This window comes from Platalea leucorodia, assembly GCF_965183815.1.
Source record: "Platalea leucorodia genome assembly, chromosome: 8".
NCBI classification, from domain to species: Eukaryota; Metazoa; Chordata; class Aves; order Pelecaniformes; family Threskiornithidae; genus Platalea; species Platalea leucorodia.
In genome coordinates, this window is record NC_138830.1 from 33,580,731 (window position 1) to 33,597,186 (window position 16,456).

Consider the following 16,456-nt stretch of genomic DNA (forward strand, 5'->3'; position numbering starts at 1 on the left):
CCTCCCAAAGTTCAATAGTATCTACCCAGGCTACTGAGTAGATCTGGAGCCAGGCTCAGCAATTGCGAACATCCCGGGATTCCTCCCACCCCAAAGGGGCCAGGACCAAAAGCTCTTGCTGCTCTTCAAGTAGCCAGGCAACCCCATTCACAGCCCCACAAACGCTGCCGCTGCCTCTTTCGTGAGCCTCCCAAAGTCCAATACTATCTGCCTGGGCCGCTGAGCAGAGCCGGAGCCAGGCTCAGCAACTGCAAACGTCCAGAGATTCCTCGCACCCCAAAGGTGGCAGGACCAAAAGCTCTTGCTGCTCTTCAAGTAGCCAGGCAACCCCATTCACAGCCGCACAAACGCTGCCGCTGTCTCTTTCGTGAGCCTCCCAAACTCCAAGACTATCTGCCTGGGCCGCTGAGCAGAGCCGGAGCCAGGCTCAGCAACTGCGAACGTCCAGAGATTCCTCCCACCCCAAAGGTGGCAGGACCAAAAGCTCTTGCTGCTCTTCAAGTAGCCAGGCAACCCCATTCACAGCCCCACAAACGCTGCCGCTGTCTCTTTCGTGAGCCTCCCAAACTCCAAGACTATCTGCCTGGGCCGCTGAGCAGAGCCGGAGCCAGGCTCAGCAATTGCGAACGTCCCGGCATTCCTCCCACCCCAAAGGTGGCAGGACCAAAAGCTCTTGCTGCTCTTCAAGTAGCCAGGCAACCCCATTCACAGCCCCACAAACGCTGCCGCTGTCTCTTTCGTGAGCCTCCCAAACTCCAAGACTATCTGCCTGGGACGCTGAGTAGAGCTGGAGCTCAACTAAGCAATTGAGAACGTCCCGGGATTCCTCCCACCCCAAAGGTGGCAGGACCAAGAGCTCTTGCTGCTCTTCCAAGTAGCCAGGCAACCCCATTCAAAGCCCCACAAACGCTGCCGCTGTCTCTTTCGTGAGCCTCCCAAACTCCAAGACTATCTGCCTGGGCCGCTGAGCAGAGCCGGAGCCAGGCTCAGCAATTGCGAACGTCCCAGGATTCCTCCCACCCCAAAGGTGGCAGGACCAAAAGCTCTTGCTGCTCTTCAAGTAGCCAGGCAACCCCATTCACAGCCCCACAAACGCTGACGCTGCCTCTTTCGTGAGCCTCCCAAACTCCAAGACTATCTGCCTGGGCCACTGAGTAGAGCCAGAGCTCAACTAAGCAATTTCAAACGTCCCGGGATTCCTCCCACCCCAAAGGTGGCAGGACCAAGAGCTCTTGCTGCTCTTCCAAGTAGCCAGGCAACCCCATTCAAAGCCCCACAAACGCTGCCGCTGTCTCTTTCGTGAGCCTCCCAAACTCCAAGACTATCTGCCTGGGCTGCTGAGCAGAACCGGAGCCAGGCTCAGCAACTGCGAACGTCCGGGGATTCCTCCCGCCCCAAAGGGGCCAGGACCAAAAGCTCTTGCTGCTCTTCAAGTAGCCAGGCAACCCCATTCACAGCCCCACAAACGCTGCCGCTGTCTCTTTCGTGAGCCTCCCAAACTCCAAGGCTGTCTGCCTGGGCCGCTGAGTACAGCCGGAGCCAGGTTAAGCAATTGCGAACATCCGGGGATTACTCCCACCCCAAAGGTGGCAGGACCAAAAGCTCTTGCTGCTCTTCAAGTAGCCAGGCAACCCCATTCACAGCCCCACAAACGCTGCCGCTGCCTCTTTCGTGAGCCTCCCAAACTCCAAGACTATCTGCCTGGGCCGCTGAGCAGAGCCAGAGCTCAACTAACCAATTTCAAACGTCCCAGGATTCCTCCCACCCCAAAGGTGGCAGGACCAAGAGCTCTTGCTGATCTTCCAAGTAGCCAGGCAACCCCATTCACAGCCCCACAAACGCTGCCGCTGCCTCTTTCGTGAGCCTCTCAAAGTCCAAGAATATCTGCCTGGGCCGATGAGTAGAGCCAGAGCTCAACTAAGCAATTCCAAAAGTCCGGGGACTCCTCCCACCCCAAAGGTGGCAGGACCAAAAGCTCTTGCTGCTCTTCAAGTAGCCAGGCAACCCCATTCATATTCCCCCAAACGCTGCCGCTGCCTCTTTCATGAGCCTCCAAAAGTCCAATAGTATCTACCCAGGCTACTGAGCAGAGCCGGAGCCAGGCTCAGCAATTGCGAACATCCCGGGATTCCTCCCACCCCAAAGGTGGCAGGACCAAAAGCTCTTGCTGCTCTTCAAGTAGCCAGGCAACCCCATTCACAGCCCCACAAACGCTGCCGCTGTCTCTTTCGTGAGCCTCCCAAACTCCAAGACTATCTGCCTGGGCCGCTGAGCGGAGCCAGAGCTCAACTAAGCAATTACGAACGTCCCGGGATTCCTCCCACCCCAAAGGTGGCAGGACCAAAAGCTCTTGCTGATCTTCCAAGTAGCCAGGCAACCCCATTCAAAGCCCCACAAACGCTGCCGCTGTCTCTTTCGTGAGCCTCCCAAAGTCCAAGACTATCTGCCTGGGCTGCTGAGCAGAACCGGAGCCAGGCTCAGCAACTGTGAACGTCCGGGGATTCCTCCCACCCCAAAGGGGCCAGGACCAAAAGCTCTTGCTGCTCTTCAAGTAGCCAGGCAACCCCATTCATATTCCCCCAAACGCTGCCGCTGCCTCTTTCATGAGCCTCCCAAAGTCCAATAGTATCTACCCAGGCTACTGAGCAGAGCCGGAGCCAGGCTCAGCAATTGCGAACATCCCGGGATTCCTCCCACCCCAAAGGGGCCAGGACCAAAAGCTCTTGCTGCTCTTCAAGTAGCCAGGCAACCCCATTCACAGCCCCACAAACGCTGCCGCTGTCTCTTTCGTGAGCCTCCCAAACTCCAAGACTATCTGCCTGGGCCGCTGAGCGGAGCCAGAGCTCAACTAAGCAATTACGAATGTCCCGGGATTCCTCCCACCCCAAAGGTGGCAGGACCAAGAGCTCTTGCTGCTCTTCCAAGTAGCCAGGCAACCCCATTCAAAGCCCCACAAACGCTGCCGCTGTCTCTTTCGTGAGCCTCCCAAAGTCCAAGACTATCTGCCTGGGCTGCTGAGCAGAACCGGAGCCAGGCTCAGCAACTGCGAACGTCCGGGGATTCCTCCCACCCCAAAGGGGCCAGGACCAAAAGCTCTTGCTGCTCTTCAAGTAGCCAGGCAACCCCATTCACAGCCCCACAAACGCTACCGCTGTCTCTTTCGTGAGCCTCCCAAACTCCAAGATGATCTGCCTGGGCCGCTGAGTAGAGCCAGAGCTCAACTAAGGAATTGCGAACATCCCAGGATTCCTCCCACCCCAAAGGTGGCAGGACCAAAAGCTCTTGCTGCTCTTCAAGTAGCCAGGCAACCCCATTCACAGCCCCACAAACGCTGCCGCTGTCTCTTTCGTGAGCCTCCCAAACTCCAAGACTATCTGCCGGGGACGCTGAGCAGAGCCGGAGCCAGGCTCAGCAACTGCGAACGTCCCGGAATTCCTCCCACCCCAAAGGTGGCAGGACCAAAAGCTCTTGCTGCTCTTCAAGTAGCCAGGCAACCCCATTCACAGCCCCACAAACGCTGCCGCTGCCTCTTTCGTGAGCCTCCCAAACTCCAAGACTATCTGCCTGGGCCGCTGAGCAGAGCCAGAGCTCAACTAACCAATTTCAAACGTCCCAGGATTCCTCCCACCCCAAAGGTGGCAGGACCAAGAGCTCTTGCTGCTCTTCAAGTAGCCAGGCAACCCCATTCACAGCCCCACAAACGCTGACGCTGCCTCTTTCGTGAGCCTCTCAAAGTCCAAGAATATCTGCCTGGGCCGATGAGTAGAGCCAGAGCTCAACTAAGCAATTGCAAAAGTCCGGGGACTCCTCCCACCCCAAAGGTGGCAGGACCAAAAGCTCTTGCCGCTCTTCAAGTAGGCAGGCAACCCCATTCATATTCCCCCAAACGCTGCCGCTGTCTCTTTCATGAGCCTCCCAAAGTTCAATAGTATCTACCCAGGCTACTGAGTAGATCTGGAGCCAGGCTCAGCAATTGCGAACATCCCGGGATTCCTCCCACCCCAAAGGGGCCAGGACCAAAAGCTCTTGCTGCTCTTCAAGTAGCCAGGCAACCCCATTCACAGCCCCACAAACGCTGCCGCTGTCTCTTTCGTGAGCCTCCCAAACTCCAAGACTATCTGCCTGGGCCACTGAGTAGAGCCAGAGCTCAACTAAGCAATTTCAAACGTCCCGGGATTCCTCCCACCCCAAAGGGGCCAGGACCAAAAGCTCTTGCTGCTCTTCAAGTAGCCAGGCAACCCCATTCACAGCCGCACAAACGCTGCCGCTGCCTCTTTCGTGAGCCTCCCAAACTCCAAGAATATCTGCCTGGGCCGCTGAGCAGAGCCGGAGCCAGGCTCAGCAATTGCGAACGTCCCGGGATTCCTCCCACCCCAAAGGTGGCAGGACCAAAAGCTCTTGCTGCTCTTCAAGTAGCCAGGCAACCCCATTCACAGCCCCACTAACGCTGCCGCTGTCTCTTTCGTGAGCCTCCCAAACTCCAAGACTATCTGCCTGGGCCGCTGAGTACAGCCGGATCCAGGTTAAGCAATTGCGAACATCCGGGGATTACTCCCACCCCAAAGGTGGCAGGACCAAAAGCTCTTCCTGCTCTTCAAGTAGCCAGGCAACCCCATTCACAGCCCCACAAACGCTGCCGCTGCCTCTTTCGTGAGCCTCCCAAACTACAAGACTATCTGCCTGGGCCGCTGAGCAGAGCCAGAGCTCAACTAACCAATTTCAAACGTCCCAGGATTCCTCCCACCCCAAAGGTGGCAGGACCAAGAGCTCTTGCTGATCTTCCAAGTAGCCAGGCAACCCCATTCAAAGCCCCACAAACGCTGCCGCTGTCTCTTTCGTGAGCCTCCCAAACTCCAATACTATCTGCCTGGGCTGCTGAGCAGAACCGGAGCCAGGCTCAGCAACTGCGAACGTCCGGGGATTCCTCCCACCCCAAAGGGGCCAGGACCAAAAGCTCTTGCTGCTCTTCAAGTAGCCAGGCAACCCCATTCACAGCCCCACAAACGCTGCCGCTGCCTCTTTTGTGAGCCTCCCAAAGTCCAGTACTATCTGCCTGGGCCGCTGAGTAGAGCCAGAGCTCAACTAAGGAATTGCGAACATCCCAGGATTCCTCCCACCCCAAAGGTGGCAGGACCAAGAGCTCTTGCTGATCTTCCAAGTAGCCAGGCAACCCCATTCACAGCCCCACAAACGCTGCCGCTGCCTCTTTCGTGAGCCTCTCAAAGTCCAAGAATATCTGCCTGGGCCGCTGAGTAGAGCCAGACCTCAACTAAGCAATTGCAAAAGTCCGGGGACTCCTCCCACCCCAAAGGTGGCAGGACCAAAAGCTCTTGCCGCTCTTCAAGTAGGCAGGCAACCCCATTCATATTCCCCCAAACGCTGCCGCTGTCTCTTTCATGAGCCTCCAAAAGTTCAATAGTATCTACCCAGGCTACTGAGTAGATCTGGAGCCAGGCTCAGCAATTGCGAACATCCCGGGATTCCTCCCACCCCAAAGGGGCCAGGACCAAAAGCTCTTGCTGCTCTTCAAGTAGCCAGGCAACCCCATTCACAGCCCCACAAACGCTGCCGCTGTCTCTTTCGTGAGCCTCCCAAACTCCAAGACTATCTGCCTGGGCCGCTGAGCAGAGCCGGAGCCAGGGTCAGCAACTGCGAACGTCCCGGAATTCCTCCCACCCCAAAGGGGCCAGGACCAAAAGCTCTTGCTGCTCTTCAAGTAGCCAGGCAACCCCATTCACAGCCCCACAAACGCTGCCGCTGTCTCTTTCGTGAGCCTCCCAAACTCCAAGACTATCTGCCTGGGCCACTGAGTAGAGCCAGAGCTCAACTAAGCAATTTCAAACGTCCCGGGATTCCTCCCACCCCAAAGGTGGCAGGACCAAGAGCTCTTGCTGCTCTTCCAAGTAGCAAGGCAACCCCATTCAAAGCCCCACAAACGCTGCCGCTGTCTCTTTCGTGAGCCTCCCAAACTCCAAGACTATCTGCCTGGGCTGCTGAGCAGAACCGGAGCCAGGCTCAGCAACTGCGAACGTCCGGGGATTCCTCCCACCCCAAAGGGGCCAGGACCAAAAGCTCTTGCTGCTCTTCAAGTAGCCAGGCAACCCCATTCACAGCCCCACAAACGCTGCCGCTGTCTCTTTCGTGAGCCTCCCAAACTCCAAGGCTGTCTGCCTGGGCCGCTGAGTACAGCCGGAGCCAGGTTAAGCAATTGCGAACATCCGGGGATTACTCCCACCCCAAAGGTGGCAGGACCAAAAGCTCTTCCTGCTCTTCAAGTAGCCAGGCAACCCCATTCACAGCCCCACAAACGCTGCCGCTGCCTCTTTCGTGAGCCTCCCAAACTCCAGGACTATCTGCCTGGGCCGCTGAGCAGAGCCAGAGCTCAACTAACCAATTTCAAACGTCCCAGGATTCCTCCCACCCCAAAGGTGGCAGGACCAAGAGCTCTTGCTGATCTTCCAAGTAGCCAGGCAACCCCATTCACAGCCCCACAAACGCTGCCGCTGCCTCTTTCGTGAGCCTCTCAAAGTCCAAGAATATCTGCCTGGGCCGATGAGTAGAGCCAGAGCTCAACTAAGCAATTCCAAAAGTCCGGGGACTCCTCCCACCCCAAAGGGGCCAGGACCAAAAGCTCTTGCTGCTCTTCAAGTAGCCAGGCAACCCCATTCATATTCCCCCAAACGCTGCCGCTGCCTCTTTCATGAGCCTCCCAAAGTCCAATAGTATCTACCCAGGCTACTGAGCAGAGCCGGAGCCAGGCTCAGCAATTGCGAACATCCCGGGATTCCTCCCACCCCAAAGGTGGCAGGACCAAAAGCTCTTGCTGCTCTTCAAGTAGCCAGGCAACCCCATTCACAGCCCCACAAACGCTGCCGCTGTCTCTTTCGTGAGCCTCCCAAACTCCAAGACTATCTGCCTGGGCCGCTGAGCGGAGCCAGAGCTCAACTAAGCAATTACGAATGTCCCGGGATTCCTCCCATCCCAAAGGTGGCAGGACCAAGAGCTCTTGCTGCTCTTCCAAGTAGCCAGGAAACCCCATTCAAAGCCCCACAAACGCTGCCGCCGTCTCTTTCGTGAGCCTCCCAAAGTCCAATACTATCTGCCTGGGCTGCTGAGCAGAACCGGAGCCAGGCTCAGCAACTGCGAACGTCCGGGGATTCCTCCCACCCCAAAGGGGCCAGGACCAAAAGCTCTTGCTGCTCTTCAAGTAGCCAGGCAACCCCATTCATATTCCCCCAAACGCTGCCGCTGCCTCTTTCATGAGCCTCCCAAAGTCCAATAGTATCTACCCAGGCTACTGAGCAGAGCCGGAGCCAGGCTCAGCAATTGCGAACATCCCGGGATTCCTCCCACCCCAAAGGTGGCAGGACCAAAAGCTCTTGCTGCTCTTCAAGTAGCCAGGCAACCCCATTCACAGCCCCACAAACGCTGCCGCTGTCTCTTTCGTGAGCCTCCCAAACTCCAAGACTATCTGCCTGGGCCGCTGAGCGGAGCCAGAGCTCAACTAAGCAATTACGAATGTCCCGGGATTCCTCCCACCCCAAAGGTGGCAGGACCAAGAGCTCTTGCTGCTCTTCCAAGTAGCCAGGCAACCCCATTCAAAGCCCCACAAACGCTGCCGCTGTCTCTTTCGTGAGCCTCCCAAACTCCAAGACTATCTGCCTGGGCTGCTGAGCAGAACCGGAGCCAGGCTCAGCAACTGCGAACGTCCGGGGATTCCTCCCACCCCAAAGGGGCCAGGACCAAAAGCTCTTGCTGCTCTTCAAGTAGCCAGGCAACCCCATTCACAGCCCCACAAACGCTGCCGCTGTCTCTTTCGTGAGCCTCCCAAACTCCAAGACTATCTGCCTGGGCCGCTGAGTAGAGCCAGAGCTCAACTAAGCAATTGCGAACATCCCAGGATTCCTCCCACCCCAAAGGTGGCAGGACCAAAAGCTCTTGCTGCTCTTCAAGTAGCCAGGCAACCCCATTCACAGCCCCACAAACGCTGCCGCTGTCTCTTTCGTGAGCCTCCCAAACTCCAAGACTATCTGCCGGGGACGCTGAGCAGAGCCGGAGCCAGGCTCAGCAACTGCGAACGTCCCGGAATTCCTCCCACCCCAAAGGTGGCAGGACCAAAAGCTCTTCCTGCTCTTCAAGTAGCCAGGCAACCCCATTCACAGCCCCACAAACGCTGCCGCTGCCTCTTTCGTGAGCCTCCCAAACTCCAAGACTATCTGCCTGGGCCGCTGAGCAGAGCCAGAGCTCAACTAACCAATTTCAAACGTCCCAGGATTCCTCCCACCCCAAAGGTGGCAGGACCAAGAGCTCTTGCTGATCTTCCAAGTAGCCAGGCAACCCCATTCACAGCCCCACAAACGCTGCCGCTTCCTCTTTCGTGAGCCTCTCAAAGTCCAAGAATATCTGCCTGGGCCGCTGAGTAGAGCCAGACCTCAACTAAGCAATTGCAAAAGTCCGGGGACTCCTCCCACCCCAAAGGTGGCAGGACCAAAAGCTCTTGCCGCTCTTCAAGTAGCAAGGCAACCCCATTCATATTCCCCCAAACGCTGCCGCTGTCTCTTTCATGAGCCTCCCAAAGTTCAATAGTATCTACCCAGGCTACTGAGTAGATCTGGAGCCAGGCTCAGCAATTGCGAACATCCCGGGATTCCTCCCACCCCAAAGGGGCCAGGACCAAAAGCTCTTGCTGCTCTTCAAGTAGCCAGGCAACCCCATTCACAGCCCCACAAACGCTGCCGCTGTCTCTTTCGTGAGCCTCCCAAACTCCAAGACTATCTGCCTGGGCCGCTGAGCAGAGCCTGAGCCAGGCTCAGCAATTGCGAACGTCCCGGAATTCCTCGCAACCCCAAAGGTGGCAGGACCAAAAGCTCTTGCTGCTCTTCAAGTAGCCAGGCAACCCCATTCACAGCCCCACAAACGCTGCCGCTGTCTCTTTCGTGAGCCTCCCAAACTCCAAGACTATCTGCCTGGGCCGCTGAGCGGAGCCAGAGCTCAACTAAGCAATTACGAATGTCCCGGGATTCCTCCCACCCCAAAGGTGGCAGGACCAAGAGCTCTTGCTGCTCTTCCAAGTAGCCAGGCAACCCCATTCAAAGCCCCACAAACGCTGCCGCTGTCTCTTTCGTGAGCCTCCCAAACTCCAAGACTATCTGCCTGGGCTGCTGAGCAGAACCGGAGCCAGGCTCAGCAACTGCGAACGTCCGGGGATTCCTCCCACCCCAAAGGGGCCAGGACCAAAAGCTCTTGCTGCTCTTCAAGTAGCCAGGCAACCCCATTCACAGCCCCACAAACGCTGCCGCTGTCTCTTTCGTGAGCCTCCCAAACTCCAAGACTATCTGCCTGGGCCGCTGAGTAGAGCCAGAGCTCAACTAAGGAATTGCGAACATCCCAGGATTCCTCCCACCCCAAAGGTGGCAGGACCAAAAGCTCTTGCTGCTCTTCAAGTAGCCAGGCAACCCCATTCACAGCCCCACAAACGCTGCCGCTGTCTCTTTCGTGAGCCTCCCAAACTCCAAGACTATCTGCCGGGGACGCTGAGCAGAGCCGGAGCCAGGGTCAGCAACTGTGAACGTCCCGGAATTCCTCCCACCCCAAAGGTGGCAGGACCAAAAGCTCTTCCTGCTCTTCAAGTAGCCAGGCAACCCCATTCACAGCCCCACAAACGCTGCCGCTGCCTCTTTCGTGAGCCTCCCAAACTCCAAGACTATCTGCCTGGGCCGCTGAGCAGAGCCAGAGCTCAACTAACCAATTTCAAACGTCCCAGGATTCCTCCCACCCCAAAGGTGGCAGGACCAAGAGCTCTTGCTGATCTTCCAAGTAGCCAGGCAACCCCATTCACAGCCCCACAAACGCTGCCGCTGCCTCTTTCGTGAGCCTCTCAAAGTCCAAGAATATCTGCCTGGGCCGCTGAGTAGAGCCAGACCTCAACTAAGCAATTGCAAAAGTCCGGGGACTCCTCCCACCCCAAAGGTGGCAGGACCAAAAGCTCTTGCCGCTCTTCAAGTAGGCAGGCAACCCCATTCATATTCCCCCAAACGCTGCCGCTGTCTCTTTCATGAGCCTCCCAAAGTTCAATAGTATCTACCCAGGCTACTGAGTAGATCTGGAGCCAGGCTCAGCAATTGCGAACATCCCGGGATTCCTCCCACCCCAAAGGGGCCAGGACCAAAAGCTCTTGCTGCTCTTCAAGTAGACAGGCAACCCCATTCACAGCCCCACAAACGCTGCCGCTGTCTCTTTCGTGAGCCTCCCAAACTCCAAGACTATCTGCCTGGGCCGCTGAGCAGAGCCTGAGCCAGGCTCAGCAATTGCGAACGTCCCGGAATTCCTCGCACCCCAAAGGTGGCAGGACCAAAAGCTCTTGCTGCTCTTCAAGTAGCCAGGCAACCCCATTCACAGCCGCACAAACGCTGCCGCTGCCTCTTTCGTGAGCCTCCCAAACTCCAAGACTATCTGCCTGGGCCGCTGAGCAGAGCCGGAGCCAGGCTCAGCAATTGCGAACGTCCCGGGATTCCTCCCACCCCAAAGGTGGCAGGACCAAAAGCTCTTGCTGCTCTTCAAGTAGCCAGGCAACCCCATTCACAGCCCCACAAACGCTGCCGCTGTCTCTTTCGTGAGCCTCCCAAACTCCAAGACTATCTGCCTGGGCCGCTGAGTACAGCCGGATCCAGGTTAAGCAATTGCGAACGTCCGGGGATTACTCCCACCCCAAAGGTGGCAGGACCAAAAGCTCTTGCTGCTCTTCAAGTAGCCAGGCAACCCCATTCACAGCCCCACAAACGCTGCCGCTGCCTCTTTCGTGAGCCTCCCAAACTCCAATACTATCTGCCTGGGCCGCTGAGCAGAGCCAGAGCTCAAGTAACCAATTTCAAACGTCCCAGGATTACTCCCACCCCAAAGGTGGCAGGACCAAGAGCTCTTGCTGATCTTCCAAGTAGCCAGGCAACCCCATTCACAGCCCCACAAACGCTGCCGCTTCCTCTTTCGTGAGCCTCTCAAAGTCCAAGAATATCTGCCTGGGCCGCTGAGTAGAGCCAGACCTCAACTAAGCAATTGCAAAAGTCCGGGGACTCCTCCCACCCCAAAGGTGGCAGGACCAAAAGCTCTTGCCGCTCTTCAAGTAGGCAGGCAACCCCATTCATATTCCCCCAAACGCTGCCGCTGTCTCTTTCATGAGCCTCCCAAAGTTCAATAGTATCTACCCAGGCTACTGAGTAGATCTGGAGCCAGGCTCAGCAATTGCGAACATCCCGGGATTCCTCCCACCCCAAAGGGGCCAGGACCAAAAGCTCTTGCTGCTCTTCAAGTAGCCAGGCAACCCCATTCACAGCCCCACAAACGCTGCCGCTGTCTCTTTCGTGAGCCTCCCAAACTCCAAGACTATCTGCCTGGGCCGCTGAGCAGAGCCGGAGCCAGGCTCAGCAACTGCGAACGTCCCGGAATTCCTCGCACCCCAAAGGTGGCAGGACCAAAAGCTCTTGCTGCTCTTCAAGTAGCCAGGCAACCCCATTCACAGCCGCACAAACGCTGCCGCTGCCTCTTTCGTGAGCCTCCCAAACTCCAAGACTATCTGCCTGGGACGCTGAGCAGAGCCGGAGCCAGGCTCAGCAATTGCGAACGTCCCGGGATTCCTCCCACCCCAAAGGTGGCAGGACCAAAAGCTCTTGCTGCTCTTCAAGTAGCCAGGCAACCCCATTCACAGCCCCACAAACGCTGCCGCTGCCTCTTTCGTGAGCCTCCCAAACTCCAAGACTATCTGCCTGGGCCGCTGAGCAGAGCCAGAGCTCAACTAACCAATTTCAAACGTCCCAGGATTCCTCCCACCCCAAAGGTGGCAGGACCAAGAGCTCTTGCTGATCTTCCAAGTAGCCAGGCAACCCCATTCAAAGCCCCACAAACGCTGCCGCTGTGTCTTTCGTGAGCCTCCCAAACTCCAAGACTATCTGCCTGGGCTGCTGAGCAGAACCGGAGCCAGGCTCAGCAACTGCGAACGTCCGGGGATTCCTCCCACCCCAAAGGGGCCAGGACCAAAAGCTCTTGCTGCTCTTCAAGTAGCCAGGCAACCCCATTCATATTCCCCCAAACGCTGCCGCTGCCTCTTTCATGAGCCTCCCAAAGTCCAATAGTATCTACCCAGGCTACTGAGCAGAGCCGGAGCCAGGCTCAGCAATTGCGAACATCCCGGGATTCCTCCCACCCCAAAGGTGGCAGGACCAAAAGCTCTTGCTGCTCTTCAAGTAGCCAGGCAACCCCATTCACAGCCCCACAAACGCTGCCGCTGTCTCTTTCGTGAGCCTCCCAAACTCCAAGACTATCTGCCTGGGCCGCTGAGTAGAGCTGGAGCTCAACTAAGCAATTACGAATGTCCCGGGATTCCTCCCATCCCAAAGGTGGCAGGACCAAGAGCTCTTGCTGCTCTTCCAAGTAGCCAGGCAACCCCATTCAAAGCCCCACAAACGCTGCCGCCGTCTCTTTCGTGAGCCTCCCAAAGTCCAATACTATCTGCCTGGGCTGCTGAGCAGAACCGGAGCCAGGCTCAGCAACTGCGAACGTCCGGGGATTCCTCCCACCCCAAAGGGGCCAGGACCAAAAGCTCTTGCTGCTCTTCAAGTAGCCAGGCAACCCCATTCACAGCCCCACAAACGCTGCCGCTGTCTCTTTCGTGAGCCTCCCAAACTCCAAGACTATCTGCCTGGGCCGCTGAGTAGAGCCAGAGCTCAACTAAGGAATTGCGAACATCCCAGGATTCCTCCCACCCCAAAGGTGGCAGGACCAAAAGCTCTTGCTGCTCTTCAAGTAGCCAGGCAACCCCATTCACAGCCCCACAAACGCTGCCGCTGCCTCTTTCGTGAGCCTCCCAAAGTCCAATACTATCTGCCTGGGCCGCTGAGCAGAGCCAGAGCTCAACTAACCAATTTCAAACGTCCCAGGATTCCTCCCACCCCAAAGGTGGCAGGACCAAGAGCTCTTGCTGATCTTCCAGGTAGCCAGGCAACCCCATTCACAGCCCCACAAACGCTGCCGCTGCCTCTTTCGTGAGCCTCTCAAAGTCCAAGAATATCTGCCTGGGCCGATGAGTAGAGCCAGAGCTCAACTAAGCAATTCCAAAAGTCCGGGGACTCCTCCCACCCCAAAGGTGGCAGGACCAAAAGCTCTTGCTGCTCTTCAAGTAGCCAGGCAACCCCATTCATATTCCCCCAAACGCTGCCGCTGCCTCTTTCATGAGCCTCCCAAAGTCCAATAGTATCTACCCAGGCTACTGAGCAGAGCCGGAGCCAGGCTCAGCAATTGCGAACATCCCGGGATTCCTCCCACCCCAAAGGTGGCAGGACCAAAAGCTCTTGCTGCTCTTCAAGTAGCCAGGCAACCCCATTCACAGCCCCACAAACGCTGCCGCTGTCTCTTTCGTGAGCCTCCCAAACTCCAAGACTATCTGCCTGGGCCGCTGAGCGGAGCCAGAGCTCAACTAAGCAATTACGAACGTCCCGGGATTCCTCCCACCCCAAAGGTGGCAGGACCAAAAGCTCTTGCTGCTCTTCCAAGTAGCCAGGCAACCCCATTCAAAGCCCCACAAACGCTGCCGCTGTCTCTTTCGTGAGCCTCCCAAAGTCCAAGACTATCTGCCTGGGCTGCTGAGCAGAACCGGAGCCAGGCTCAGCAACTGCGAACGTCCGGGGATTCCTCCCACCCCAAAGGGGCCAGGACCAAAAGCTCTTGCTGCTCTTCAAGTAGCCAGGCAACCCCATTCATATTCCCCCAAACGCTGCCGCTGCCTCTTTCATGAGCCTCCCAAAGTCCAATAGTATCTACCCAGGCTACTGAGCAGAGCCGGAGCCAGGCTCAGCAATTGCGAACATCCCGGGATTCCTCCCACCCCAAAGGTGGCAGGACCAAAAGCTCTTGCTGCTCTTCAAGTAGCCAGGCAACCCCATTCACAGCCCCACAAACGCTGACGCTGTCTCTTTCGTGAGCCTCCCAAACTCCAAGACTATCTGCCTGGGCCGCTGAGCGGAGCCAGAGCTCAACTAAGCAATTGAGAACGTCCCGGGATTCCTCCCACCCCAAAGGTGGCAGGACCAAGAGCTCTTGCTGCTCTTCCAAGTAGCCAGGCAACCCCATTCAAAGCCCCACAAACGCTGCCGCTGTCTCTTTCGTGAGCCTCCCAAACTCCAAGACTATCTGCCTGGGCTGCTGAGCAGAACCGGAGCCAGGCTCAGCAACTGCGAACGTCCGGGGATTCCTCCCACCCCAAAGGGGCCAGGACCAAAAGCTCTTGCTGCTCTTCAAGTAGCCAGGCAACCCCATTCACAGCCCCACAAACGCTGCCGCTGTCTCTTTCGTGAGCCTCCCAAACTCCAAGACTATCTGCCTGGGCCGCTGAGTAGAGCCAGAGCTCAACTAAGGAATTGCGAACATCCCAGGATTCCTCCCACCCCAAAGGGGCCAGGACCAAAAGCTCTTGCTGCTCTTCAAGTAGGCAGGCAACCCCATTCACAGCCCCACAAACGCTGCCGCTGTCTCTTTCGTGAGCCTCCCAAACTCCAAGACTATCTGCCTGGGCCGCTGAGCGGAGCCAGAGCTCAACTAAGCAATTACGAATGTCCCGGGATTCCTCCCATCCCAAAGGTGGCAGGACCAAGAGCTCTTGCTGCTCTTCCAAGTAGCCAGGAAACCCCATTCAAAGCCCCACAAACGCTGCCGCCGTCTCTTTCGTGAGCCTCCCAAAGTCCAATACTATCTGCCTGGGCTGCTGAGCAGAACCGGAGCCAGGCTCAGCAACTGCGAACGTCCGGGGATTCCTCCCACCCCAAAGGGGCCAGGACCAAAAGCTCTTGCTGCTCTTCAAGTAGCCAGGCAACCCCATTCACAGCCCCACAAACGCTGCCGCTGTCTCTTTCGTGAGCCTCCCAAACTCCAAGACTATCTGCCTGGGCCGCTGAGTAGAGCCAGAGCTCAACTAAGGAATTGCGAACATCCCAGGATTCCTCCCACCCCAAAGGTGGCAGGACCAAAAGCTCTTGCTGCTCTTCAAGTAGCCAGGCAACCCCATTCACAGCCCCACAAACGCTGCCGCTGCCTCTTTCGTGAGCCTCCCAAACTCCAAGACTATCTGCCTGGGCCGCTGAGCAGAGCCAGAGCTCAACTAACCAATTTCAAACGTCCCAGGATTCCTCCCACCCCAAAGGTGGCAGGACCAAGAGCTCTTGCTGATCTTCCAAGTAGCCAGGCAACCCCATTCACAGCCCCACAAACGCTGCCGCTGCCTCTTTCGTGAGCCTCTCAAAGTCCAAGAATATCTGCCTGGGCCGATGAGTAGAGCCAGAGCTCAACTAAGCAATTCCAAAAGTCCGGGGACTCCTCCCACCCCAAAGGTGGCAGGACCAAAAGCTCTTGCTGCTCTTCAAGTAGCCAGGCAACCCCATTCATATTCCCCCAAACGCTGCCGCTGCCTCTTTCATGAGCCTCCCAAAGTCCAATAGTATCTACCCAGGCTACTGAGCAGAGCCGGAGCCAGGCTCAGCAATTGCGAACATCCCGGGATTCCTCCCACCCCAAAGGTGGCAGGACCAAAAGCTCTTGCTGCTCTTCAAGTAGCCAGGCAACCCCATTCACAGCCCCACAAACGCTGACGCTGTCTCTTTCGTGAGCCTCCCAAACTCCAAGACTATCTGCCTGGGCCGCTGAGCGGAGCCAGAGCTCAACTAAGCAATTACGAATGTCCCGGGATTCCTCCCACCCCAAAGGTGGCAGGACCAAGAGCTCTTGCTGCTCTTCCAAGTAGCCAGGCAACCCCATTCAAAGCCCCACAAACGCTGCCGCTGTCTCTTTCGTGAGCCTCCCAAAGTCCAAGACTATCTGCCTGGGCTGCTGAGCAGAACCGGAGCCAGGCTCAGCAACTGCGAACGTCCGGGGATTCCTCCCACCCCAAAGGGGCCAGGACCAAAAGCTCTTGCTGCTCTTCAAGTAGCCAGGCAACCCCATTCATATTCCCCCAAACGCTGCCGCTGCCTCTTTCATGAGCCTCCCAAAGTCCAATAGTATCTACCCAGGCTACTGAGCAGAGCCGGAGCCAGGCTCAGCAATTGCGAACATCCCGGGATTCCTCCCACCCCAAAGGTGGCAGGACCAAAAGCTCTTGCTGCTCTTCAAGTAGCCAGGCAACCCCATTCACAGCCCCACAAACGCTGACGCTGTCTCTTTCGTGAGCCTCCCAAACTCCAAGACTATCTGCCTGGGCCGCTGAGCGGAGCCAGAGCTCAACTAAGCAATTACGAATGTCCCGGGATTCCTCCCACCCCAAAGGTGGCAGGACCAAGAGCTCTTGCTGCTCTTCCAAGTAGCCAGGCAACCCCATTCAAAGCCCCACAAACGCTGCCGCTGTCTCTTTCGTGAGCCTCCCAAAGTCCAAGACTATCTGCCTGGGCTGCTGAGCAGAACCGGAGCCAGGCTCAGCAAC